The 26,493-nt window shown below is 37.5% G+C and overlaps 1 protein-coding gene across 1 annotated transcript in view; it reads left to right on the top strand.

Annotated features, from left to right (window-relative positions):
• The first annotated feature begins 14,124 nt into the window (after nt 1-14,124).
• The window catches only part of tenm3 (teneurin transmembrane protein 3), a 172,884-nt gene continuing 160,515 nt past the window's right edge, over nt 14,125-26,493 (top strand). Inside the window, exon 1 of the mRNA XM_047342763.1 lies at nt 14,125-14,182. The gene's annotated coding sequence lies outside the window, so the exon portion shown is untranslated. The remainder of the gene's footprint in view (nt 14,183-26,493) is intronic.

Raw genomic sequence — 26,493 nt, 5'->3', positions numbered from 1 at the left:
CCTCTAGTTCCACAGTAATCAAAGCCCGCTGTTAATTACAATCCAGCTAGTTATTAGCAAGGTCTTGTTAATATATAGTTGATGTAATTGCATAGTTAATTACTAATTAGGTGGCTAATTGCTAATTGCATTGGTTGGACTTGTAATTGATGTGTGGGGATTTTCTTGATACACTTGTGAAGTGTGGAGAAGATTTCATTGGGTGTGTCTCTGCTGATTCCTGACTGTTTTCAGTTACAATATTTCAAGTGTTTGTGATTGCAGGTTGAATTCATTGCCTATATAATATTGTGCAGGATCAAATTCTGCCTGTTGAGACCAGTTTGATCATTTCATATTTTTGAAAACCCATTTATGTCCATGCTGCATCACAAACTGCATTACAATAGGTCAACGCTTCAACACGCTGTCCTTTGTTGTGTAGATTCTGTTGTGTAGCTCTTAGCCTTGGTTGCCATGGTAAGAGTGCACCCTGTATAATACAATTAGTACACACACACACACACACACACACACACACACACACACACACACACACACACACACACACACACACACTACAAAGTTGTTTCTGTGTTGGCACATAGCTTACAAGAAATAAAGGGAGGGAGATAGCTAACTGAATTCATCAGACTTACAGTGGAAGGGCAAGGGAGAAAGCTGACATTTTTTAGACTGTTGAGTGCAAACTTAAACAAAATATGATTGCAGTTACAGGAACACAAATAGGACGTCTGTTACCATGGTAACTTGACTATAGAGTTCAATGTTTAGTTTAACAAACCTTATTTCATATTGATATACAATTTATATGATTGAACTGATGTATATACATTGAGTGATACAAATCAGGATGAAATAATTTTGAGCATGCACACATTTATTATTGATTAGTTATTATTTGTTTGGGTCAGTGTTGGTAACACTTTTATCTCTTTAATTTCATATCACACAACGGAGCGTCGGAATGGATCTAAATATATTGTTGAAACAAAACAACATGAATACAGCTACAAAATGATTAACAATAGACTATTATTTTGAAATTATTATTCATTGTATTATAATTTAATTTATTGATTACCTGGACAGGTTTTTTATATCCACTGTCTCCAATTGTTTGCTTATTGTGGGTTGGGTGGTGTTGAGTGTCTCTCTATAATATTGTGTAAGATCTTGACACTATTAAGTTGATGCACTCTGCTACACGTGGCATCTATCTTCTGTCCGTCCTGGGAGAGGGATCCATCACATGCGGCTCTCTCTGAGGCTTCTTTTAATTGAATTAAAAACAGTATTGTTCTGTTATGTGCATCAAGCCTGTTGCCGATAATGTCGTAGTGGCATTTAATTATTTATAATTACACAGGCCAGGTTCCAACACGCAATGACTCAGGGCCTGTTCCCGTGGCGTATTTTATTCTAACTCAGGATTTTAAAAATTGTTCCCAATGAGGAGATTTTATAAATAGCTGCATGCAGTCGGCTTGAGAATATTTTCTGCACCCAATGTGTTTTTTAGAGCTCTAAAGCTTTTTTGGGTGTCTATTCTGAGCACTTCAATTTCTGTCCTTTTCAGCCTTTAGTGTCATTAATGTAGCTACTTTTCAGGCAACCACTCAGATGGGTGAGACTCATCACCTGGTAACCAAGAAAATGGATGAAAAGTTCGCTCTGGTCTTTTTATCTACACCAAGCTGAATGTTGTAACAGACACTATCAGAACAAAGACAGATAATTCAATGTTTGGGTTCTCTGAATGTTGCTTTTGTTTTGTTGACATATAAATAAAAACTATGTGCAGCACTTTTTTGATGAAACACTGAGATGAAGCACTTCACAGAGCCCGCCAGCTCTTTTCTGCGATAGGACAATGTATCTGTAATTAGTGAGGGTACACTCGTAGCTACAGTGCAGGCTGGTTACAACAGTTAGGATCAGAATCTGTTTTATTAGCCAAGTATGCAAGCATACAAAATGTGTCTTAGTGTTTGCATCACAAATACAACATAGAAGAATAAGAATAAAAAGAGTGAGGCAATATTTATTAATAAGACCTTAAAGACAGGAATTGGATACACATGTGTAAAATGAAATGTGGACTGTGCTGTGGAACAAAACTGAGATAAATTATATATTAAAGTGATCAGAGCTAAAATTAACAACACATGAAATTGTTAGGTTAAATAACAGTTGGAGGTGGAATGGAGGAGGAATGTGTACTCTGTAAAGTCGGTGATCAAATGACAACTGTGCAGCCCCTAAGTCAATGATATAAAAGTGGAGGTGGGGTGTAATGTTCATTGTAGTCCGTTTGTTAATCGTATAGTTCAGCTGTTTATCTCTCCAATGTGTTCTTGGAGAGATGCTGCTTCTTTCTGCACATGGAGGCTTTCATGGTTCAGTGTTTGCATAAGGGAAGAAATTCAAGTCCATGTCTTGGGTGGGATAGGTTGGAAGTGATCTAGGCCTGCATTGACCCTGCTGGAGTGCAGCTGCTACATGGCTGACAGTTTGCAGCCAATCTTCTGGGCTGAGCGAATTATGTGCTATAGCCTCTGAATAACTGAAAATGTGCAGCAACAACAAATTATTGGTTAAAATGAAAATGATCTATATCTAATTATGTTGAAATAAACTGTTTGTTACAGTATTTGTTGTCCACAGCTGCTTTGTATTGATTTAATTCCTTTAGCATCTGAGGGCAGCAGGACTAATATGGTATAAAATCAGCAGTGTTCAAAGTGCTGTTTTAGAACACAGTGCTGCTACACACACCCGTTTACCACACAGGCTTTCGGTCACACGTGTGTGTGTGTGCGCGCATATACATAACTGACTTGGATTAATCACACACAGAACAGGCGGCTGGGGCTCAGGAGGTAGAGTGGGATGGTTGGTGATTGTACTTGCATGCCGAAGTGTCCTTGGGCAAGACAATGAACCCCAAATAGCTCCTGACAGCTGTACCGGGCCGCGTGTGAATGAGATGCCTGACTGGTAGACAAAGCACTGGATAGAAGCACAGTGTGAATATGTGCATGAATGTAAATCTCTTTGAGTGGTGGTTAAGACTAGAGAAGTGCTACATACATTTTTTACCCTCAACTAACACGTCATATCTATTTTTTATTGTGAACACATGACAAGTTGTATATATAATGGAAGGGGATGTTTTTGCATCTCGTCCTCCATTACCTTTTCAAACCCCATAGTCATAGCGTGGGTGTCTCAGATTGTGCATTGATGGCTGAATTTGTTTTTGATGTACCAACAGCGGGGCAAAGCACATCAGTTTATGAACTCAAAGGCACATCACATTTTGTTTCTGGTGGATTTCGATTTTCAAGTGGGAAAAAAGTTTTTTGCTTCATTGTTCCCCAGCGAGTGGGTGAAATTGACTTGTCACAATATGTTACTTTAGTTCCATCAGCCTATCACTCCATTTCTCTGTGCCTCTGTCCACTTGTCCCTGATGCAGTTATACCACATATATACTGACAATTGATGTAATCTGTGGTTTGGTTCTCTGTGCCGTAGTGTATGTGTGTGTTTTCAAAAGCAACACAAGGGGAACCAGCCTGCCAAATGCTGAGTCAAGGGTAAGGCATAAACACTTAAAATTGCTATTGTAGTGTGTTTGCAATTTCATATACATACACAGAGACACAATGACATTGTCATCGGCTATTCCATTTTGTACCTGCTTCCATTTCATTTTGACCCAGGTCTGGGGAATGGAAAATAATTTCAATACAATATTGAGCTTGCATAAACAGTATTTTCCATGGCTTTAATTAGAGGATGAGAATGCAGAGACCACTTTTATCACAAAATGCCTTTTAGATGCAATGGCAAGTATGTGTGTGAACTATTTGGGATGAACTGTTTTTGTATTAATTGTGCTTAAGTGCTTAAGATGACAACTCCTAATGAATTCCAATGGACCATTCCTCCTACAGAGCTGCTCTTTGGCAAACTCTAGGTTCCTTGTTTTTGTTTCTTCACAACATGGTGTCCAGCGACCCTGCATTGTGACATAGCATTAGCTCTCTCTGTCTCACTCACTCATCTACTCTAAACACTCTCTCACACACACACATACACAGACCAATTCGAGCTCCTTCCTGGTTTTTTACATCTTAAATAGTTAATAATTCACTCAACTTTCCAGTAAAAGTTCAAACAATGAAAACAGTGGACAAGGATAATACAAGAATTTTAATTGTAACTTCAATCTCACATTTTAAGACTAGTTTATAAACAATTCCACAGGGTAAAACATTTTTTTGGAGCTTTATGATAAGTTATTTATCAGGCCTTTTGAAGCGTGTTTATTAAATTTGATCATGTACTTCAAGCGATAGTTCACCCAAAAATTAAAATGTACTCATTATCTATTCACCACAATGCTAATGGAGGGGTGGGTGAAGTGTTTGAGTCCACAAAACACTTTTGGAGTTTCAGGAGTAAAGAACATTGCAGCCAAATCCAGTACAATTAAAGTAACTGGGGGACCACTTCTTCAAATGTAAAAAAATAACAGAAAAACATAAAATGCCTCCATACTGCTCCTGTGGTGTCATCCAAGTGCGACATTCAAATTCGACTCGAAATGGCGTCATTTACACCGTGTTTTTATCCTAAATGTCCTCTGTTATCCTCAGCCTGGAGCTGCTCGCGCCTCCATGCTCTTGCCCAAGGGCCACGTTTTTTCTGTTTTATTCTATGTTCCAAGAAGTGGTCACCATTTGTTTCAATTGTATTGGATTTGGATGCAACGCTGTTTACCCCTGAAACTCCTAAAGTGTTTTGTGGACTCAAACACTTCACCCACCCCTGCACCGGCATAGTGGTGAGTAGATAATGAGTGAATTTTCATTTTTCGGTGAACTATCCCTTTAAGACTAGAAACATTTCCATATATTCCTTGCAACAGACAAAAAAGTTAACCAAGTCACTGTACAAGTCGCCATGTAACCTGCCCCCAACTCACCTGAATGAAATGCAGACCTGCATTGATTTGGCATTCAGCGTAATGTGTTAGTGTTTTCTAAAGAGAAAACGTAGGAATAGAGCAGCCTTTATGTCCTGATTCATTATTATATTTTATTTTGTTACTGATGAAAAAAGAATATTGCCTTCTACTTTCAGCAGCATCCTGGGACTTGATGCTCATTGAACTATATAAGTGGGCTCATCATGTTGGAGCCCACCAAAAGCAGGGCAGCAACACTTTGGGTCCCAAGCCATAATAGATGAATCACAGATCCACTGCAGGTATTTAGATCTGTCCCAGTTCAGCTGAACAATATGCATGTGCCTCTAATTGGCTCTCAGCTCTCTTCAGAGGCTCAAATTGCCTCAGGGACGTCATCAACCATCCAACTTGCTTGGGTTAATCCAGGAGGGGGGTCTCCTGAAATGCACTCACCTCCACTTTTGCGGACTTTCTGCAGATGTTGTTCTAGGGGTCCAGGCAGAAAAAGTCTGCAGGATCTTTGGATACTCTCACACAGACATTTGCGTTCACCCATACTTCTGAGATATCACATTCTTTATAATTTAGGTATATATATATATGTTGCACCAACAACACACTTAAAGTGGTTAAAAAAAGACCACAATCACCCAAATGGACGACTAACAATTAATTTATGATTGATTATTACTATTGATTTTTGATATGGGTGACAATTAATTGAAAATGAAGGTAGGTGCTATTAAAAAATGTCAGCATCATGATATTGACAACATTTAAATCAGGTCAAATTTAACCAAAATAAATCTGATTCAAAGAATTCCTACTGCCTATAGTATTTGCTTGTATCACTGTAATTTTACTTTATCTCCTGGCCCTTCAGTAATTGCTAAATTAACTACAGATAATTATGGTCCCTCACGGCCTCTTAAAATGTTTTTTATGTTCTGTCAAATATTATTTTTTATTATCCCTAGATGATGGAATGTTATAGTCTTTAGCCTTGGACCAGGTTTTAATAAAAAATCAATATCACACCCATGTATCTTCATAATGCAAAAAATGCATTACCATATTAACAAACTTGAACCCATTCTAAACAAAGTAACCAATCCTCCCAGTTCTGTAAGAACACTATGTTTGTATGATCACATACAGTAGATCAGCCCAAGGAATGAAATGGATGTCAGTGAAGACATGAGCAGCTTCTGTCTGGATTACCAAGCTGCTGATTTTACATATCTACTGCTCCTTGGTGCCCTGTATTTTTGATCATGGAAGTGAAAAAGGCAGAGAGAAACAAAATGTGACAGGTCTGTGTGTGTGTGAGGGAGAGAGAGGAGACGTATTTGTTTGTCTCTGTATTGTGTGCACGTGTGCGTATGTGTTCATGTATAACATAACTGCAGGCGCTGATCACAGATAACCTTCTTGGTGTCCTCTCACTGTCCCTATCACACACCTCCAATGTGTGTGTGTGTGTGTGTGTGTGTGTGTGTGTGTGTGTGTGTTTGTCCAGATGCTGAAACCAGATGCTTTCCTTCAGACTGCAGGCGCCTCTGATAGTGACAGGGAGCGAACACGCACAAGGTTATCACCCACAGACTCTCAGGCACACACATCTCAGCTAGATTTCCAGGTCACATTTTGTGCTCTATGATATATCATTGTATTACAGTCTTCATTTGTTATTATTATCAGTACTCTACTAAAGGACACGTTATTTACTTATAGGTATTTAGAGATGAAGACATGAAGTAACCCAATCTAGGTTCTTTTAGTTTTTTCACAACATCCTGTTTTCATACATATTCTCCTATCTGCAGAGTAGCATTACTCTAATGCTGAGGAATATGTCCTATACAGATTATTTGAAGCTGTATGTAGGATTCACATATATCTACTTTAATACTTAACTTTATACTTACTACTTATATATGTGTAATAACAGAATATCCACCTCTGCTGACCCACAACTGAGTCAAAATGTTTCCCTTTAATTTGTTTTTCCTGTATTTTTAAATAAAATGATGCTACTTTCTTGTTATGGTGGAAACGCCTTTGAGCATAATCTGATGCATTTATGTGAAAAGTTCTTCCAGATTAAGGAGCAACATTTTAAACATCTCTTTAAAACATGAACATCATCCTAAATGACAAAGTTGCAAACATTCCAACATGTATTACTTGTTGAATGAGCAGTCCCAATCGGGCCAAGGATCCTGATAGTATAAATTACAAAGATAAAAATTCTGTCATTTGTATGTACTTACCTCTCTAAGCCTAGTTTCAGCTTTTACTATGACTGCGAGCCTTTGCATGCTGGTGCACAGTCTGTTCAGATGTAGCATCTGTTGAGTGTACACATAAATAGTTTTTCAATGGAGTGTGATCACAGCCATTTTTTCTTTATTTAACTTTTTTTCAGCATTAAGTTTGTTTAGCCCGTTAGGCTATTTGGACAAGCAGTTTTGGTTGCTTAGTAACGGCAGCCGCACATGTAGTGCAACTTCCTAAGCGACGTCCATTGAAGCATGAATGCAGCATGACTGGTATTTCTCACCTGATGTACCCACTCCACCTGAACAGCCCCTAATACATCTAGCACACACATGCACACGAGCATACAAAAACAATCCTTGAACACATATCCACATATTTGCTATCATTTTCAAAAGCAGAAATTATCTAAATTCCTCACACGCACACACACACACACACACACACACACACACACACACACACACACACACACACACACACACACACACACACACACACTTTCAGACACACAGTGACCCTGTAAAGTAATGGTTTCATGAATAAATTACATTGCGGTAATGGAACAGTGTGGTGTTTTGAGAAAAAGGCTGACGCTGCCATGACAACCTCAAGGGTCATGTGAGGTCAACCGGAGCTGTTGCTGCTAGGCCATCAGACATTTACCTCTCCCTGAATGTTTGGATTCTGGGGTAACCATTACGGCTGCACGATTAATCGGGATAAAATTGCACATGGTTATGCAATCTCATTTCTAACTGTAATTTTAATTGAGAGAGAGAGAGAGAGAGAGAGAGAGAGAGAGAGAGAGAGAGAGAGAGAGAGACAACAGAGTCAGGAGGAACTGAATAAATAATGAGCTGAAGATCTGCAATGAAGAAAGATTTGACACAATTTAAAAAATAATTGAAATTATGTGTTGATCAGTGTTGTTAGTGTGGCAGTAGCCACAAACAAATCAACTTCTGATCACTGAAATTCATAAAAATACTTTTGATTCATAGTGAAACTGTAGCAGGCCAACAAAGTCACCTGAGTAGGTGGTCCTTCATATGTGGCCCAGGATGCATTTGCTTTCACACTGGTAAAAGAATGAGGCCCCTTAGGACTGAATGGGGTCTGAGTGATTGGATCTCAAGACATATTGAGGATGTATTTCCGTGCGTTCAGACTTGGGTTTTTGGATTAAGACAAGAAGATTAAAGTCAAAACCATGTACATTGCAAGCAGTGTTTTGCCATAGTAGCAGTACTGCAGGGAGACACCACACATTTATATAATCACCTTAAACATCACCACAAAGCAATGTGGATGCAGTAATATAATGAAGCAGTAAAGGCCAAGAAAACATTGATCCCTGCCACCAAACAACACAGACATCCATAACAGATAGATATTTTTGTTTTTTCCATTTGCAGGTCAACGATCACAATAAACATTTATATAAAAAAACAAATTTCTTATCTCAATACAGAAAATCTCTCAGAAAATGGTGATTCAATTTTTTTTCCAAAATTGATATTTTTTGGAAAAAGTGTTTCTTAACAAATTATCTTTTGATCACAAGAACAATTGGCTGGAACATGTATTGTTTCACCTGACTCATGACACAAGGCAGATGTGTGCATCCATGTGTAGGCATATTGGGGGCAGTGTGTTTTTGTTTTCCTTCTCCTTTGATTGGACATTAACCCTGCAGTGCCCGTTCTAGTAAAGTAAGTAAAGACCAGCTGCAGGTCTAAATGTGCAGAAGCCTGAAGCCACAGCACTGCTAATGCACATAGAGCTGTTCAACCCAGAACTGGAGAATCAGATGTTGTTGCCATTGTCGCGAACACACTGTTGTTGTAAAAGATAACCTCATGTTAATGAGTCCGAGTCCCACTGCTACAGCTGGTCGGTGGTTTATTAATATTTTATCAATATTGAATGTATTATGTGTCTAAATTGCATCAAAATCGGCACTGCACTACATTGGGCCTTTAACCATACACATGCAAAGTGTGAAGCCGATAACAGGTGCAGTTCTCAAGATATATGAGCCACAGTCAGACATAGATATAGATATAGATATATCTATATCTATATCTATATATAATTAGAGTAATAACAATTAGTTGTCATCCTAGTGTTATATTTATAATATTTATATTTATATTTTATTTATAATAGTAGACACGCGACACCCATAATCTAAACTAAAGCTAAAAATATAATTTATTTTATTTTATTTTCATGAAGCAGATCTCTAATATTACACTGTCAATAAAAGTCCAAAACATTATGAAGCCGGAAACACACTGAATATATATTAACAAGTTTTTTTGGAATAATTGTGTCTTTTTTTATTAATCAAATCTTTATTTATTTCCAAAATTAGACAGGAAATTACACCATGGCAGTCGTTTCACATGCAGTAAGAAAAAAATGTACTCAGAATCTAACTCAGAATCTAACGATGCTTCTAAAGTATGACTGTACAAAAGATGACTAATTGTGTGCGCTACAAATAGGAACCTATGTACTGTCAACTAATCTAAATATACAAAATATGTTGTATGTGTTGTTATTTATCTGTTTTGCTGTTGTATATGTGAATGCAATGTAAATGAGGTCAAAAGATAAACTAAATGAGTAAATAAATAAATAAACTAAACTGAGTGCAGGAGGGTTACCCACATTTAAAGGGACTGTTTGGCAGCAGGTGCAGCCATCACATGTTCCATAGATGTACCCTGAAATCTTTCCTGTTCCTGGAACATGGTTTGAGGGGATTTGAGTGTCAATAGATGATGGTTCAGTTTGTGTTTAACCACACAATAAAAAAAAAAATTTGAGTTAATTTTTTTGGATTTTTGTCATTGTTCCACATCATACTGCCCCATTTAATGTCTGTCATGATGTGTTTTGCTGCAATATGAGTCCGCAGAAACAAGACATTGATACAGATTGTAGACAAAAAAATGAACTGTCAGGATATGAAAAACAAAAACAAGGTGGATTTTTGTTTGAAAATGAAATACTGTTGCAAATGTACTTACAGCAGTTTGGATAATTTCACTGATCAGCAGGTACTATGGGAAAATGGACAGATGGATAGATGGTTGGAAGATGAAGAGATAAAGTGGGAGGGGGTGTGGAAGCAATTCCTTGCACACCTCTCAGTCATAAATATGGAAAAGGAACAGTGCGGCTCAGCCAACCCTCCTACGAGCAGAATGTTATCTTGCTTCTTTGGCAGGGTAAAAAATACCTCTAGCTAAGAGAGATGCAGAGCATAGATAAACAGATGAATGGATTTACTTACAGAGAGAGAAATACAAATAAACATACCAATGGAGATCTTTGTTAAGTTGCTTTGATTCCATCTATCTATGTGTTTAGTTAAGTTATGTTTGACATTTTCTCAAAATGAACTATTAGACAGTTGATGCTGAATCACAAGTGACCAGTTGCTAAATATGAAAAACAAAGAACACTAACATATCTTTATCAAAGTAAAAATTTAATAGCCTCAATGTTAAAACAGTTAACTGCTTTTAATGATGTATACCTAGCTACTGGAGGACACAATTGGTCACAAATCATTCATATTAGGAACCCTTAATACTGCATTTATGTATATTTATTGTCATTCCAAAGCAATAGGCAAACCTCTGCTACCATAATATCCTCCACTCTTCTGCACCAGATGTTGTATCCTGGCTGCAGTGATTTGATCCTGTTCAGCCATGAGAGCATTAGTGTGGTCAGCCACCATGATGATGGGCAAAAAGGGCTGACTTGCAGTCAGGGTTCCTGTTTACTCTTCAGTATAGTTAGCTTTCTATCTCGTTAATTTTGCTGAAATTGTTCATTCTGTTCTCACCCTTCATCTTATTAAAGAATAAGAAGATTAACACCAATTTGCCTTGATTGGGCCATTCTTCTCGCAGTTCACAAACAAAAACGCCGAAGAAAAACAGGCTCTGCAATCAGCCAGTTCAAATCAGTTCAAAAGTTATTTTATGGCTTTGAATTTTTCTGTGAAATGGTTAAAAGTGTTAGAGGTCAAACAGAGTTCTCCATGGGGAAAATGAAAGCATGTGTTGATACCTTTATCTTTATCTTGATAACTCACTGATGTGTTTGCATGCTTATGTGAAGAACTGTTAATAGATTCAATATAAGTTGCAGAACAGGTCAAAGATGGAGAGCTTTTGCTGAACTGGAGACTCAAAGGTTTCAATGTGTTTGCTTGAGTGTGTAAACCTGAGACAGACTCTTTAGCCATTTTCAGACAGGCTGTGCGCACAATTGGGTCCGGACTTTCTCTGGAGTTTGTCTTTCATACATTAATAATCTGCTGCGTTCACAACAGCACGGAAATCTCTGGAGGATTCAGGTGAGGGGTGGTGCAGCATGCTGAGGCAGGACGTAACGTATTAATTCCAACGCAGAGATCACATGTTTTTGTTGACAGCTCATTGACACTCGTGTCGGCCCTTTTCACCAAAAGTTTTCTTGACATCTTCGTCAGTGTCTTCTATATATGGCAACACTTTTTTATCATGACACATTTGTATTATATATAATTTTTTTGTTTTCATTTTTGCGTCATAAGTATGCCAACTCACTCTCTGATGAATCCTTCTCAGGATCCCCAGGCTGTGTTCACACATTGGCTCATTCTGACATTCTTTTGAGTTTTTTACAAGAGGGTTGGCAGGAGAGACTCCTGAGAAACAGACATTTGTGTTCTCCCATACAGCTAGTTTACAATATTCACTACAGTAACAAGTGTATTCCCTCACATACAATAAATTATATTTGTCACAGGAGAAAGCACACATTTTCTTTCTCTCTATAGCATTTGTATTATTTAACTCTACCTTTCTCTAAATGTAACTGCATTTAATAGCGAGCTGTGTAAGAAATGCCAAGGTCTAGTGTGATAAACATTGTATGGACAGCTTGAGGCCTTTTTCAAACATAATCAGAGTCAAATGTGTCATTGCAATTCAGATTTACTTCATACTGCTTTTCAATCGGGTGGTGGTGCGCTGCTGCCTAAACTTTTTGTATCTTTTGTAAAGGAGTTGGCTTTTGAGTGTGAAGAGTGGTTATGGGGTAAATAGTTGTTTATTCATCGTCTTGGAGTAGATGTGGCTGTTGACATGCATTAGTGAGTAAATAGGAATGCTTCTCTGCACTCTAAAAGCTCTTCTACTGATTAGTGAGAACGTAGGGGAGAGATAGAGAAGAGAGGGATTTGTTTATCAAACACTTCCCTCCCTCAAATCTGATTAGCTCAATGTCACATTGAAGAGCTGGACCTCTCCAGTCTCCGGTGCGTTTGTGTATGTGTGTCTTTTCCGACATGTAACTGTTTTGACTCACTATAAAAACACAAGTTGCCTTTTCTCTCTCACTCAGATCTGTTGTGTATGTTCTGTGCCTTCCTCTTCCTGTTAGCCAAAACCCTTTTCTCAGCCCACCTTTACACACCTTTACTTTGTAAGTGAGTGTGTGAGTGAGGGGGGGGGGGGGTACTCATGTGTATTTAACCTTGACATTGACAAATGCTGTCAAACTCAAATGGAATAGAAATTAATGAAAAAATTAAATATTCATACACTTTTATTAGTGACCAACAGGAAAGTGGACACCTTACCACATGATTACAGGATTTTCTTTTTCCCTCTTATAGGACACGTTTCAACATCAATTCCTCTTTTTGTCATTCACATTTTCTTGCCTATCACCCATTTTATCAGAATTGATCACACTTTGTTTAAAAGTTTGAATAATAAGAAAACCCTTGATCTTTATGGAAAATGAGACCGATTTGCCACAATGAAGGCCATATTTTATTGAGGTTGCCTTTACCGAGCGAATTCCTCACATCTCCAGGATCAATGTGTGTCGTGTTTTGTATTTTGAGCGCAAACAAAAAAGTATATGAATTAAAAAATACTGCACCTGTTGTTGTGCACTAATGTCCTTATACTCTCAGTTCTGTCATCTTGACCGTTGTTCAAACGATTAAATAAACCTGCCACTCCTCTCAGTGATCCTGTTTGTGTTGAATCTAGATCAATCTAGTTTATCTAGAAAGGATTGTGTTTTTTTTGTGTGTGTGTGTTGCCACCACTGTCAGACTTCACCAAGACAATCCCACAGACATTCCTGTTCCTTCTTATCTGGTCATCCTCTGTACACTTACAATATCCTTCTAACACGTCTGTAAACAATATCTCAACCTAAGTCAGTTGCTAAAAGTTGTCAAGTCAGCCTGAACTAATCCGAGCTGTGGACTATGATCCTGATGTCAGATGAACCAGTTTCACAGTAAAAGGAAATAAAGAAAAACTTGCTTACAGTCTCATTAGATATGTTTAGCATTTCCTGCCGAGAGACCTCCTGCGGTTATGCATATAGCACCAGTTGTTTACTTAAACAGCATATGTAGCCCTGTAGAAGACAGAAGAATCATGTCTTTGTATGTCACTGAAAACTGGGGGAGGGTCGGAGAGGATGTTTTGAATGGTGGCATGTCATTTTTTTTGCTGTTTACATTCATAGTCAACCCAAAGTCAACATTGGGTTCTTTGAAACAATGGTAATGGGGATTTTTCCCTTGTCTTAATTCAACCAATGGGGTTCTTGCCGTGCCAAAGGGCTTAAAGTGTTCCAGTTGTTATTGTCTTTTCCATTGTCACAACTTTGCTAATAAGAAGAAATAAAAAAATTCTAAGATATGGTCGTACTGTGTCAAAAATGAACTACACTGTCTGGAACCGACAAGCATATTGGAAATAACTTGTTTCTGATGTTATACTTTTCCTTTTTTTCTGTCCTTAGCTTGGAAAGTACAGAAGGGAATGACACGACTTAACAGCAGATCAGTTCCACTCATCTGCTAGACCGCTCATCAAGTTGGTAGGTTCAACTCAAACCTTCTTCTTGTCTGTGCCTTCATCTGTTTCTCACTCCATCACTGTATAGCTTTTATCTATCTGCCTCTCGGCTGTCTCTTCAGTATAGTTAGCTTTCTATCTTGTTCATTTTTGCTGAAATTGTTCTTTCTGTTTCTCACCCTTCATCTCATTAAAGAATAAGAAGATTAACACCAATTTGCCTTGATTGGGCCATTCTTCTCGCAGTTCAGAAAATAAAAACGGAAGAAAACATGCTCTGCAATTTGAACACGTGCAGCAAACAAGTGATTGCAATCAATAAAAAAGAGAGAAGGAAAAGTGGGGAAAATGAACAAGTGAAGCAATGAATTGCCAATTTTTGTTCCTGTCAAGTGCTTTTGGAAGGCAGCTCTTGAGGAAAAGCTGTTTCCGCTGAAGGACTGACAGCAATTCTGTGTGTGTGTGTGTGTGTGTGTGTGTGTGTGTGTGTGTGTGTGTGTGTGTGTGTGTGTGTGTGTGTGTGTGTGTGTGTGTGTGTGTGTGTGTGTCAGTCAGAGGGGGTGAGGATGGTTGCTCAGCATTCAACAGAGCCTTATTATTAGCCTTTTTTATTTTATTTCCACAATGGTAAATGTGAGATTACAAATGCTACTTTTTATGATGCATGACAAGAAAAAACAAGTGTTAAGGTCAGTGTGATTCCAGGTGCTGTTTTTGTGTTTCACATCTTTTTAAAATGCAGCTTGCCGTCTGCTTCAGTGTTTTGGCAGCACAAAGGATGTAAAATAATCAGCATAAATTCTTACTTAGTGACACTGTGGGCACCAGTGTAACTCTCATTTGGTTGTGATGGAGATACTGCTGTCATATTTCTGTTTCAGTGACAAGTCAACAGCACATGGTTGCAGTGCTGCAGGGAAATAAACTGACTTTTGTTGACATTGTATCATGGTACTCAGGAAGAAAAGGGAAATGTATACATAATGACAGGCTATTTCCATGTCTCCCCTTACACTTCAGACTTGAAGTAGGTTTACTTTAAATCAACTAAGAAAAGAACATGGTGGAGATATAGACTTTTTAATCCATTGCTTGGGCAGCTGTGTGTCATTTTAATGTTATTTTAGGCATACAAATTGAGGGGAAGTTGTCATGAAATATGAGGAGCAAAGACCTGAGACTCAAAAAACTAAATCTCTAAGTTGGTTTGCCAAAATCAATGGTTGGATAGATTCTGATAAAGCAGTTGCTCAAATGAAACCAAACCCATGTCAACCAATCACATTGAACTTCACTCTACCAAGACATGTCAGAGGTAGACCCCCTATTTTCCCTGGAATTATTCTTCTCATTGCAATTGATAATTGTTTATTGCCTTTTATGTAGTGAGACAGTCAGCACAAATGTAGGGAAGTCAGATAGGTGAGGAGGGAAATCGATAAAAAAATGTTACCCAACAGACAGAAAGGAGAGGGGACAAATGAGAGGCGCGTGAGATAGGAGAGATGGAAGACACAGGAAGAAAGACCGTGAAAGACTGAGAAGTTGTGAACTTGAAATCAATAGGCTTATTGTTAACAACACACATAAGACCTTCACTCTCCCTCCATCCATCACTCCAGTGGCTAAGGGTATCTGCTTATGTGTTAGTTACTGAATCCATCAGCCACCTCACATTTAAGCTAAAAGCGCTAAACAGATGCTTGTGGGAAGTACTGCTGTTTGCATACTGAGTTCAAAGTTTCAAAGCTCTTAATAAAAAGCTCATTAATAAAGGCAGTTGGTGAAGCTAGTTCTTCAGTAACTGCAAACCTCAAATGATGAAAGACCAAGTGGAAAACTTGATTGAAATACTGTTTAATGTATTAATTTCTGTTGGTTTCTTAGATACAATTCATAAATTTGGTTGGAGATGCAGGTTGCATTTACGGTATCAGTTCGAGTTCAGTACAACAGACATATATACATTATATTTCTAATTTCTGCTGGCTCCAAAACATTTGTTTTAAATGAACTAAACTAATGTAAATATAAATAAAAAGTAAGCAGATATTATTAAGATCTTTTTAATTTCACATATCCTCCAACACTGATGATATTATTCTTGCTTGTGAGGCACCACTGCTAAATTAATGTACATGACAAAGCTCTATTAAAAGAAGTTGGGACTGCTAAATTACCACTAAATTTCTATGTTTGGCCAAATTAAATCTTTGGTTGGTTTCATTGTTAGCCTGTAATAATAACAAAGCCCATGTGTCTACTTGTCTATTTTTATCAATGGCAATGCCCAGTGGTGGTATAAATAAAGACAGCACAGCACAGCACACTGCTGCCACCTTTCTGGTCTTCCGTACCTGCTTATCTCACTTCTATGTCAAGTCAATTTACATTTATTCACAGTCAAATGACATCATATATTATCTCAGGGCACTTTCATGTAGTGCAGGTCTAGACTGAACTCTTACTGATATATTTACAGAGACACACACTTGGAGACGATGGCAAGGGAACATTTTTAGTTTTCCAATTTTTTCACCACAGATGTCCATGTGAGCGTGTTGTTGTCTCACAGACGGTGGCATCCATGCAACTGTCTTTCTTTTATTCATCCCTCTCTCTTTTTTAATCCCAGAGGAGAGAGGGGGATTAGATGGGAGAAGGGGAAAGGTAGGGGATGGAGAGAGAGAGAGAGAGATTATCCCAGCAGATTTGCACTTGTAAACTCTCTGAAACTCAGGTCAGATAATGTGGGAGTTATATGAACAGAAGGAATGAGAGAAAGAATGGAAAAGAGGAATAAGACAAACACCAAAGATAAACAGGAAAAGGGGAGGGTGAAATGATTGGTGGAGTAGATAAAGAAAAATAAATGTATGGATTATTTCAGATGAGCATTGTTGACTTGATTATTGTGCAGCTTGGACAGATGAACAGACATCCTAAACCTAAGAAAACCTAACCTAACTGCTTCTTCTCAATAAAGCACTTACAGAACCCCCCCCCCCTCTGATATTATCTATGATAGTTTTTACATAGTGTTTACATTTTGCTGCATTTTAAAGTCTGTGCAATTTTATCTGTAGCTGAACTATTATTTTTTGTTATTGTCTTTTCGTGTACTGTGGGAATTCTTCTTTATTTAAGAGTTGGATGCAAGTGTGGAGTAATAGATTTGTGCAAACACCATTGTTAACAATTATTTACATGAAATGACACGTGTCAGCTCAGTATCTGCAGAGCTCTTACTTTGATCTTTAACATTAGATCTGGCTGTAGGCAGCCTCACTCTTGTGGTGCACTTAAAGTTGTGAGTTTGTTGATAGAAGTCCTACCTCCAGAGGCTGCCACCTTCGTCGCACTACAAGTTTGTGGATTGCCTCAATAATGTCATAAGGCTGGATGGATGATCTTTTTTATCCCCAAAGGGCAATTTGACTTGCAGTTGTAAACACCAGTGCACACATTATAAACTAGAAGGGAGTTCAGAAAGAGCATATACCTCCAAAAAGCTTAACTTTCTATAATGCTATGTTAAAGAGTTTATATGAATCTGCTTGAAAATGCAATGCGTTCTTTTTGCAGTCATGCCTACCCCTCCACCAAATTTCATGGAAATCGGTCAAGTAGTTTTTGCGTAATCTTGCTAACAAACAAGCAAAAGCAGATGAAAACATAATGTCCTTGGCGGATGTAACAATATATAAGACAAAATAATAAACACAAACCAAAAAATACATAGACATACACATGAAAATACAATGAAATTGAAAAAGTGCTGCTAATACTAGTAAAAAAAAAATACTTCTAAAAAGACTGCTCATTCCTCCTTAGGGAGGTGTTCTTTCTTCATATTGGCAAGAGACAAAACTCTGGGTGAAGAGGGTGAGTGTCAGCCGAAATGGCATTTGCCCTCTGAGTGGCTCCAACTTCATAAACATAGTGGATTATTATTCAAGTTAGAGCAGATGGTATTCTGGCAGAGTTTTAAAATCTCCATCAGTCTGTTCTTGTTAGTCACAAGGGTTGCCAAACCAGCAGATAATTGCAAAAGCTAAAACAGACTAAATAAAAGATAAATAAGAGATTTTCTAGAGCAATCTGTCAAAATGAAATCCCCCCAAAGCTGTTCTCTTCTAGCATCAGGTTAAATCTGAAATGTGACAGCTTTTTGCTTCTCCACCGAATCCTTTCCTTGTTGTCAACTCTCCTCTCATCCACTGATATGTGATGTGACTCTGCTGCTACACTTAACAGTTTATAGCTGCAGTGTCAGACTAAGTAGTTATAACTGTATTTTACAAATAAGAGTTTTTTTATTTGATCAACATTGGCATCTTTACTGCAAAAATTTACCAAATGGATTTCATGTCTATAAAAAAAGACAGTTATCTAATTGAGGTATTATTGTTTACTTTGTAACACCAGGAACATGGCGGCAACTACAAATAATTATCTCAGGCCTAAAAGATAGTGATCGAAAAATGATTTGCTAATGTGCTGAAACTTGGGCAATGCCATAACAAAAGGTAGAATAAATATAATTTTTGTACCACTACTTCAAAAGGCCCACACTGAGCAAAGTATATTAAGATTGTAAGTCATACACAACAACGTCCTTACTTAGCATCAATAAACAGTAATTAGGAGGCTATTGAGGGAAAACTCTTAGTTGTTGGCCTAGTGGTTTTAGAACGTTATCATGCAGAATACAAAATGTATAATAATAACAAATAAAGAGCAAATACGCTTTTGATATGAAGTGAATGGTGAAGTGTACCACTATGTGTGTTACCAAAAAAATCAACTGTGGATAGCATCATTATCACTACCATCTGACATCAGGTGTCACGTACAGAGAAGCAGTTCAAGATGTTCATTAGAAGGGTTATGTGTGATATTTGCTCAATGATTGACTGTAGCTCTCGAAAGATGTTATAAAAATTGACATTGCCTTTTGGAAAAGGTCCCTCGTCTTCACAAGAAGATATCTCTCCTTCACCCATTTAAAAGCTGCTATTCGGCTGTCCAAAATCATGCCTCCCGACAGGTACTTTGAAAATATTGCACTTTGTGTTGTGCATTGATCGTAAAATTCTTTGCAGAATTACAAGAGACATTTTCTCCCAACTCCTCCATCATCATTCCCCTTCTCATCTGTTCCATCTCGCAGTACATGCTGGATGTTGATATCATCTTGGAGTCTTTCATAACAGGAATGCGTTATGAGCTCTGGCAGTACCTGGTCTCCATGAACAACCAATATTCTCCTCGCTCTCTCACCAGATGCCATGGTTTGTGTTGAAACAGGCAGTGTATCATCCAAATTCTGGTGCTCATTTTCAAAAAGTCTATGAAAACAATGTTGCTGCTCTTAAAACCATCCCCACTGGGCACCCTCTGTGGAGTATAGTGAAATGACATTAGGGTCACAGTGCTTTCAGAAATATCTCTTGAGAGCTGACTGTTTGAAATGAAGAAGTTTACAGGGCTGTGGCCACACTGAGAGATGAAGTGGAAGACTGAATCTGAAACCCAAATCTCTCCAAAGAGCCAAAACTGTGCTGTGACTGAAAAAGTCACTGAGGTCATCCATCCTGTGAAACAAATTTACACTCATTACACCTCTGCTATAGCTGGTGAAGGGTCATCTGTGGCATTTGTCTGTCCTCTCGTCAAAAGACAAGGTCACAGTGTGGGATCCAATTTTTGATGACAATTGAAAACACATATACATACATATACATATCACAATTCTCTTTAATTCAGTTACACATTGTTTAACTTTTTCACATCTTCTTCTGCAGCATTGTATTAATATCTACACCACACATATATCAACACAATAAATATATTCTGCTCATCGGTCTGTTTTGCTGGCCTGCATTTCTCTTTTATTTTTCAAGTTCATTTTAACAATGTAGCACATATTCAACATTAAAAACATGCTGCATGGCTCTAACATTTCTTTGAGTGCATTTCTAGTTCTATTTGTCATCATCATAAATCCATTATATACCAAACAAGAGTCTTGAGTTTATTTTTTTTAAATATTTTTTATACCTGCAGCAATCTCACCATCAGAACTTTAATTATGTCTGTTGAGACCGTCTGCTACGCACATTTATACACAGGCCACACCCTTCCCTCCTACCACTACAATGATTGGAAACTCAAAATTTCCACCAGGTTAACATGAGAAGTCTTTCCACAGTGAAAGACTCAGGGCAACTCCTCAAACAGTCAAATGTACTGTCACTTGTTTATCGTTCATGTGCTGGACATGGTGTGCAGAGCTTTTTATGTACACTATGGTGCAGAGTCAAGTTAGAAAACTTTGAGTTTATCATATTGTGATAAATTAAGATTGTTTTTCATAAAATGAAATAGAATTATCTTAATTGTTTTCACGTGCCTGACCTCTGTATAATGATTCAGATAACAGGTCTTATTTTTTTACATCGAATGTGAGCTACTTCAGAGGCCTGTTAAGGTTCTTACTGTTACAGAGCGCTGGTTGCTGGTTTCCTACATTTTTATTAATGATGAATGTATCGCATTTCCAAATCACACCAAACTCAGCACTGCACTTCCCATGACCACTGGGAATACACATGCCAAGTCAATTAGATGAATAGTTTGCAAGGTATGCGTTCCAAATACAGAATTTCAGACAGACAAAAAGAAAGACAGACATTTGTTGAATTCGTAGGTAGATTGAGATGAACATTTTCTATGGTTTTAGGGTTAATGGAATATTATTTGCTGCTAAAATATATGAATAAAGATGACAAGTAAAACCAATTTCATCTGTCAGCAGTTAAAAATTAATTAATATACTCAAATAAAGAGGAGGGCTGAGATGTCTATTTAATCCCTATTAGTTTTTTTTCACTGTTCATTGATGCACAAAGTTCTTAATTAACAATTTGATTATTGATGATACATCTGATCAAACTCTATTAATTTACACATTAAGCTAAAAACAACAGCAAAGATGTATTCACTCATATTTTCTCTTCCCCTCTGCTCCCTTCCCCTCCCTTCCTCTCCGTCTCTGTTTCCCCTCTCAACCTCTCATCTCCTTTTTCAGCTCTTCCCTCATCTTAATAAATTAAATATACCTGACACATGTTCAACATCGGATCCACACTAGAGAATAATCAGACAGATTCCGGGACTAATTCACCCTTCCCAACAATTGCAGGGGTGTTGCTGATTCATGGCTGATCCGAAAATTCTGGCCAAATTATTCCATAGTGTGACAGGTTTCTCCGTAGAGGCTGTATGTGTGAATGCAAACTTCAGAGTGAGAGCCTCTGGAGTTTCTGTGGAGTTTCTTTGGACTCTCTCCATTCGGCCCCCTGGTATAAAGTCCACAGAAAGTCTGAAGGAGCCGATGTGAAAACACAGCGAGTAAAGCGCTTTGGGTGGTCATCAAGACTAAAAAAGCGCTGTATAAATACAAACCATTTACCATTTACAGCTGGAGATCCTCCACAGGATTCAGTGAAGGGGCTTGGTGTGTTGATGACATTTCTAACACACAACAGAAGCAAAATGAGAAAACAAAAGCAAAACCCCCACAAATATTTCATGTCAAAGCGGTGCTATACTTAGAAGACACAGACGAAGATGACAATAGAGTTTGTGGTGAAAAGAGCTGACGCTGTACACAATGTGCAATGTGCTGTAAACGAAAACATGTTATCTATCAGAATTAATACAATACATCCTACCTCTGCCTGCTGCACCAGAATGTACTCTTATTGATGTATTTTGTATTCATTTATGTTAAGTACAGTAAACTACATGCAAAAATACATAGATAAATAAAAGTAGAGGTACTTATAAATCCTATTTCACTACCAAACTACTTTATTAATTATTATTTATTTTTATCTATGTATTTAAGTATTTATTAATGAATGCCATTTACTTCTTTATTCATATGTTATCAAGTTGTTTAAATCCATCTTTTCATCCATTATTTAAAGCTCTGTCTCAGGAGGTAGAGTAGCACTAACCAGAAGTTTGGCGGTTTGACTCCCGTGTCCCCCATACCACGTGTGTTTGGGAAGGATACTAGGCCCCAAATTGCCCCTGATGGTTGTGCTGGCAGTGTTTGATTGATGCACGATAGAGGAAGAAAATGCAAACTGTGAGGCAACAGTGCTAACCACTGAATGGCCGCGCTGACCAGTTTATATGTTTATTATTTCTGATATTAGCTGTTTCAATCCTACATAGTATGCTGTGGAGAAAGTCAAACTAAATTTCTAGATCTGCACATGTATTTGGATGTGCACCAAAACGTAACGGGTTCTCACCTGACCTAAAGATACTGCATTCTTCCACCAAATGTCACGGTAATTTGTACTGTACTGCTTTTGCATTGTCCTGCTCATCAACGACAGACAAACAAGAAAAACATAACCTCATTGGCTAAGGTAATTAAAAAATCTTTGGAAAGTTCATTACAGAACCATGACAAGGAGTGGGAATCTCCAAGGTTTCATGCATATTAAACCTGTGAACCAGGACCAAGTACTGCATGAAACTTTAGTTGTGTAATTGATCTGATCAACATTTCATATCATGCAGTTCTTTCAAGGGAATGTTTTCAGTCTGTTGCTACAGGTTGTGAGATTTTTCATTAGCTGTATTAACTTACACAAAGATTGAGAGCTTAATCCAAATAGATTTGATAAGAGATGTCAAAGATTTTAGAATGAATATGGTTTGAACCAAAGCTTTGACACCATTCAATTGTAGCCCTAATCAAGTGTTGCTGTGACTAATGTTTTATGTTGGGGTCAAGTCAAGAAAAAAGAGGAGCTATTTATTGTACAGCCAGCAATCAGTGCATGACCAAACAGACAATAGATAATACAATGTAAATAAATACACTACAAAAATCACATGGACTTATTTGAATGACAGCAGGGACAAATTCGCTTTTAAATCTGCTTGTCCTGCACTTAGTGAATCTTTTCTAAGGAGTTTTATCCCAGCAAGAGTCGGAGGCATACAGTGAAAAAAGTATTTTATTTAAGTACATGTAGAGAAATGGTCAAAAAGAAAAGTTTAAAAAGTACATCCTATGGAGAATAGCATCTTTCAAAGTGACAGAGTTATCATTGTTACTGATACTATGTCACAGGATATGCACGGATGTATCAAATTTGTATCAAATGAGCTGAGCTCAATTTTTCCATTTAAATTCATGGGTCTGCCGGCCAGGACAAAGATAATCATTCACTCTTCTTAATTATACAAACAAATTATTGATTTATCCCTAAATTGAATGAATATATCCTGTTCATTCATTACAGAATAAGATGCAGAAGTAATTTGTTAAGAACTGTCTGTCCTGTCATCATTCATGTTGCGTGAAAAGAGATGGGAAACAGAGAGACATGGTGCATATGAATTAAAAATTAGGAGTGAGGAGATTGAAAAAAGAAAGAGGGTTGGATGTCACTGAATGAAGAATGTGTGTGTTCCTGGGAGCACTTGAAGTCGAGCAATGCACTGGACATAAAAATCAAGAGCAAAGTGATTAACAGTAGCAGCAGCACACAGCTCGACTCGACAGAATATGTGCTTCTTACAGTACGTACTGGTCACAAGCCGGGTCAAAATGGGATTTTTAAAACAAGCTGCGTTTTTCAAACTAATTAACTTCATGATAAACTAACTGATAAAAGTAGATATCTTTTTCTTATATTTGCCAGAGAAATCATTTTGCAGATCTAATCTGTTAATCTGTTATAGGAGGTATTGAGTTTCTCCTAAGTGTTGTGAGACTCAAAGGTTTAGGTGAAATGTTTTAATGAAGTTAAACATATTTTGAGTAGGAATGTAGATCACAGCATTATGCTTTAATAATGTTATGGCATTTTAAAGAAAATTCCACTAAGTTGTAAATGGACCAGATACTTTCAGTGAGTAACAATATATGCATTATATACCTAATGAATACAGGTGTGAAATTAAAATCCTGTTCTGCTGAGGGTTGATTTCAGATCAGTAGTTAATATGTGACTATGATCTGGCTTCATGGTGAGCACTTCTTTATACTTTGACGTTCTTGTTATGTCTGTGTAGGCTTCTGCCTGGTGCTCCTGTTGTTCTTCTAGGACCTCAGGTCGTGTGAAGTGGGAGGTGGAGAGTCTGATGTCCAAGGTTTCACTGACACAGACATATACTGACTAGAAATAAGAACATGTGGTTAATGAATGATTAGGGTCACTCCTGATCAGCTTTATTCCTCATCCTGCTCTTATTCAAGATGTGATCATACAAAATGAGATTAATTCCCATAGGCACATGGTTAAGTAAACACTGAGTAGAAGGTAATGGACAAACCAAAGACTCTGGACAGTAAAGTGCATCACACAAACAAACCTACACATCAATAGCACACATGCACACATGCATAACCATCCAGAAGGAAGGGGATTTAAGGCTCAGTGTCTCAGATTAAGTTGATGGTTTATACAGCTGTCTGGCCACGACTGGCTGACATTTCTTCCCCCCCTTTCACTGCTTTACTCAACCTCTTGTTATACCTGAACTCAAGAGGTTGTTCTGAACTCAGTGATCAATATTTAATTTGAGTTGTAAAGAAAAAAATTTAAAAAAAAGAAAAATTTGATTCTCGCACATTTTTGCATTCCTGTCTCTGTGTGGGGAATACAAATCCAGCAGGTCTGGCAACCGATTGTACAATCATTTTGTGTGGAGGCAATTTAAAGCTTTGTGTAGCAATTGAAAGCTAACTAGTGCAGTGCCTGTTGTAAACCTTCCTGTTTGGAATAGGTTGTTTGTTTGGCCTGTGTTGATGCTCTGGAGCTAGAATTATTTCTTGTCATTAGTGAGTCCTTCTCAAACAGTTCGACTTGTTATTGTTTGTGTGCTGGACGTTGTGTGCAGAGCTTTTTATAAACAGTCTATGGTGCAAAGTGAAATTAGAAAACGTGTTTATCGTAACTGGTTTAAGATTGTTTTTATAGTCAATGGTTTTTTCATAAAATTAAACTGAATGTGTTTTATTACTCTTCATGTGTTTTTTATTGAATTTTGGATGATTTGATTGTGTTTTTATACATGCACGTCACCAATACCTCAAATTAAATCCCAGAAAGGTGTAAAATATGTGGCCTTTAATAGAAATGGTAAATTACTGGGATCTATTTTTTAATGAATCATTTGAACAATTGATTAATTCAGATATGCAGCTGCATAAGAGTGATGCCGTCAGTGAAACTGACAAATATTACACTTGATTAGGAGGAATAAACAGTGACAGGTTGTTAAGTCTTAAAGGGATAGCTCACAGAAAAATGAAAACTCACTCATTATCCACTCACCACTATGCCGATGGAGGGGTGGGTGAAGTGTTTGAGTCCACAAAACACTTTAAGAGTCTCAGGGGTAAACAGTGTTGCAGCCAAATCCAATACAATGTAAGTAAATGGGAACCCTTCTTCAGACATAATAACACAACAGGAAAAAAACATAACATGCCTCCATGCTGCTCGTGTCATTCGACTCAAAACCAGGTCATTTACACCGTGTTTTTAGCACACGAGCAGTATGGAGGCATGTTATGTTTTTTCTGTTGTTTTATTACGTTTGAAAAATGTATCACCAGATGCTTCAATTGTATTGTTGGTGTATTAGTGTTTTTCACCCACCCCTCAATCGGCATAGTGGTGAGTGGATAATGAGTGAATTTTCATTTTTCGGTGAACTATCCCTTTAAGCTTTGTCACATATTGTACAGAACTGGGAGAAGACTTTCTGTGAGGACAGGAAGGGGATTATTCATTTACATTCATGAAAATAACTTCACATGATAAATATGAACATACATGATATGTTTTACAGTTGCATTCATGCATTGATGAATATCAGAGCAGGAAGCTACATCACACATTACACAGTACATTTAGATTGAAAGGTATGATGGTGGCTTTGTAACCTCCATACTTAGTAGGTTTTTTAGGTGTTTTTGCTATTCAGTAGATATAGAATCCACATTAAAACTTTGATTGAAAAATCAATCAACGGAGAAGCATTAATACAAAAATGAATAGAAGCATATGACATGAAGTGAATGTCTTATTGTTAATTAGGTGAAACTACAAATCAATATTTCTTTCCAAGCTGATATGCATGTGCCTCTCTACATCTTCATCCTTTTTTATGAACACACTGGATGTGCACGACTCAGAATTTGTTTCCATGTAATAAATTAGTGCAGTTTTAATGCGGATCATACAAAAATACTCAGTAATCAGACTGTGGATTGTTAATGTCAGCATC

The sequence above is a fragment of the Hippoglossus stenolepis genome, chromosome 2 (genome assembly GCF_022539355.2).
Source record: "Hippoglossus stenolepis isolate QCI-W04-F060 chromosome 2, HSTE1.2, whole genome shotgun sequence".
Taxonomy (NCBI): domain Eukaryota; kingdom Metazoa; phylum Chordata; class Actinopteri; order Pleuronectiformes; family Pleuronectidae; genus Hippoglossus; species Hippoglossus stenolepis.
This window is presented reverse-complemented; position numbering and strand designations above follow the sequence as displayed.